Consider the following 3,731-nt stretch of genomic DNA (forward strand, 5'->3'; position numbering starts at 1 on the left):
AAACTCGTTAGAACTCATATATACAAAATCAGTAAATGGAATTCATTTGCGTTCATGAGAATTTGTATGCAGAACTAATACGGCGTTTACATTGGCCGAAAATGGCTCATTTTGGTCAAAAATCGAAAATGAGTATCGAATGGCTCATTCTTGCATATAAAATTTCAAGCACAAAATGAGCAATTTTTTCACATTCTGTATGAATGACGTTCGAATGCATTCCACATATGTTCCAAATGCAAAGGAATCTATTGAACATACCCTAAATGAAAGCTCTTCATGGCATTTTGACAGTTTGTAAAAGCTGTTTTGACATATTTACAAAAAAAGATAAACAAATGTTTAGTAGTTTTATTTCAGTTTGAATTGTTACCATGAGAACGAATGAAATACAACGAATGTAAACACTTTCAAATGAGTCATTCAAAATGAGCCATTTTCGGCCAATGTAAACCCCGTATAAATTATATACTTTTCATTTGTGATTTTTGATCAGTAATATGTGATTTATTGTCTATAAATAACCAGTTAAATTCCTTAACTTAAAGAGCTGAAAAGCTTGAAATAACTTAAATTTTTTATTGAAAAAAGATACCAGTATTATTTTGGATATTATTCTTAGAAATTCTTCTGGTGTTGTACTTTTGTTTGTTAAAATAGAAATAGTTAATTTTGATTTGCATTTTGGGAAAGTGTTTAATATAAATTCTGAATTAATAAATACCATTTTAATGCAATCATACATTAATTCGGAAATAAATTTTCGAACTACTTTTTACTTTTTAAATTTTACAAGTAAAATTCTTCTTTGTTTTATATATCTAAACTCTCAGCAATTATATTTCTTGTTAAATGTTTTTGTTCTTGAAAATGAAGCAAAATTAAGTTTATTCGATATATTTTGTGTATTAATCAACAAGACCTAAATGGATAGCTGTTAGCAATCCTAAATGAAGATTTTTTGACAGCCGGTTTATTTGCTTCAAAGAAGATATTCTCTGATTTGCTTGTTGCGCCTATGCAATAAGAGAGTATCAGTAAATTGCAGTGCGTATGCTGGTTCATAAGTCATTTTGTAAACATTGTTGTTTATTTATAAATTTTAATAATAATAATTATAATAAACTATTGATGTTGTGAAACTAAAAGTTTTGGTGTTATGTTCTTTAATTTTCATTAAAATAAATTAAACGAAAATTGTCTTCACGCAATGTCAGAAACAAATATAAAAAATGATTTGATAGTTGCTCTAACGGAACACCTGTCGATTAGGACACGAAGCCTGCATAAAATGTTGAAATATAAAATAATTTAGACAAATAAAAACAAAATAGTGTCTCACTAAACTACGCTAAATCAAGTTTGGAAATTGCAAAACAGAATTGAGAACGTGTTTTTGTATGGTAAGCCAAATCAATTATCATTTTTGTGTTCGTTTATGTATTAAAAAATGTTTTTACTTCATAGAATTTTAAAATATTTGGCATTAGTGTTTTACATTAAAATTATATTTATTAGTGACTCCGTTGGACCTCAAATGCATAAGTATAAAGCACGCAATAAAAATGGGGACACTAATCAAAACAGTTTGTCTCAAGTCAAAGGCATTGATATTTCAATGATGGAATGCGATTTTGAATTTTATTATTGTTTCCTTACAATTGTTGCATTCGTCACCGTTTCAGCACTGAAGAATCAAAATGTGAGTAAATGTGAATTGCATATGTTATTCTTATAAATAGAAATTAGATTTTTGTATGCACAAGGTATGTCTTTGACTAACTCAGATGTCCTTGAAATGTGAAGCACTTCCAATTTGTTTCTTAACAGATTTTATAAATTATTTTTGTATATTTTTTATAATTATTAATTTTTAAGTCAGAATAAAGTTTTTGAGAAAAATGTGTTCATTTGAGGATATAAGAATAGGCATTTATATTTGTAATATATTTTATTAATTTTACATTTTATAAATTTTCTGTTCAATAAAAAGCAAGATAATTTTTTCAATTTTATTAACAAAATAAATTTATTATAATGTAGACATCCAAAATAACATTATAAACTTTAGATAGATATGTAACGAAAATGATAAGCAACAACACATTTGTATGTAATTTTATTGCAAAAATAACGAACAGATTTAACCTTTTTATATAAACTACACATTAAACATATAGCTTGTGTTTGCTGCGTGGAGGATAAACGGCTGTGAGATGCATTAAATCATATTATGGAGTGCATACTAGCTAACGTGTACGTGTGTTTTCTTTACAGCAAGTATGCAACTGGTTTTAAGATAATGCACCTCTCTGTGCTATAAAGTGTCGCTTTTCTCCTTCTAAGTAGCGACCAAAAATCGGTTACTAACTATAGCTTTTTCTAGAAACAAAAATACAAACATAACATATTAAAGTTAAAATAGGAATCCTTCTTTATTAAGAGTATTTGATTAATCAAATGATTATTATTTAGAGACTTCAATGAATATAAACACATTTCGTAATATCGCCATTTGTTATAGTGGACCTCCACTGGATAAATAATTCAGATTTTCTATTGAATGCAAATATGATGTGAGGTAGGTTTACGGTTTTATCATTAAGTAACGTACTGAAGTAACGGCGATTTTTAGTTTAGTTTAAGTTTACGAAAATTCAAATCTCATATAATAATTTCATTAATTTTCTAATATTTTTCAGTTGATTATAAAGAAAATGAATTAAAAATAACTTCTCTGCAGTTACAATAACCCAGGAATTCCCCAAAAACACAAATAAAGTATTTTTGGAAAGACTATGCCAATATTCGATGTCAGGACATTTCACATGTCGAACTGCTGAATAATGAAACATTGAAGATTTGTTAATTAAAGATGATTCCTGGTGAAAATTGACGATTAAAATGATTACACTTAAATTACTGCAAATATAACCAGATTGTAGTTATAATTTAAATATTAAAGACGAAGATGACGGTTGTGAATAACTTCATGCTAATTATCAGTAGCAAGTTAATGTGTAGCATATGCTATTAACTTGTATTTTATACTTATTAAAAATAATGTATCTCTGCAGACAAGCTGCTCTATATTGTTATCATGTGGTGATGCTTTAAAGCAATGTGTAACTTTGATATACATTATGAAATCATACTATGATCAAAAAACAAATACTGAATTTAGTACTACGAATTTGTAAGTATAAATTAAATATTTTTAAAATTTTTTTGTAATAATTTAAATTAGAAATATTAATATATTTCTTTCATCAACAGATTTCTCCATAAGTCTCATCTGCCGTAATATTTAAACATCCCAGTCTTAAAGAATGTTTATATGTATTCCTGTTTAAAAAATATTGTTATTTACTCACCAAGTAAGAGATAAGACACATTAGTTTATTGGAATAATTATTAAACTCAGCATAAAAAATGATTGAATGCAACAACAACATGATCTTCAAAAAACAAAAACTTAAGCAAGTCATCAAAGCTAAGTGCACAAGTTTTATTTTACTTTTATTTATTTATTTTTTATATAATATATTAAATAGGTTGAAATGTACAAATTTTTAAATGCATATAAACTATTTTAAAATATATAAAATCAAAGAAACTTAATAGAATAAAAACTTTTAGTTTTGAATTAAGATTGTTTAAGGAAATTGGATTAGATTCTATACCAATTTTAATGCTTACAGCCAGTCTAAAGTTTTTAGAAACTGTTACAT

At 26.3% G+C, this 3,731-nt stretch overlaps 1 long non-coding RNA gene across 2 annotated transcripts; it reads left to right on the forward strand.

Moving 5' to 3' along the window:
* Positions 1–845: 845 nt before the first annotated feature.
* On the forward strand, positions 846–3,497 carry LOC119669444. Of its 2 annotated transcripts, XR_005251602.1 has the most exons (4): positions 846–1,403; positions 1,519–1,702; positions 2,744–3,196; positions 3,277–3,497. It is a non-coding gene; the product is annotated as an uncharacterized LOC119669444 (long non-coding RNA). The 2 variants fall into 2 exon arrangements; XR_005251601.1 differs by lacking the exons at positions 846–1,403; positions 1,519–1,702 and adding an exon at positions 2,503–2,581 and having other exon boundaries at positions 2,703–3,196.
* Positions 3,498–3,731: the final 234 nt, after the last annotated feature.

The sequence above is a fragment of the Teleopsis dalmanni genome, chromosome 1 (assembly GCF_002237135.1).
Source record: "Teleopsis dalmanni isolate 2A chromosome 1, ASM223713v2, whole genome shotgun sequence".
Classification (NCBI taxonomy): Eukaryota; Metazoa; Arthropoda; class Insecta; order Diptera; family Diopsidae; genus Teleopsis; species Teleopsis dalmanni.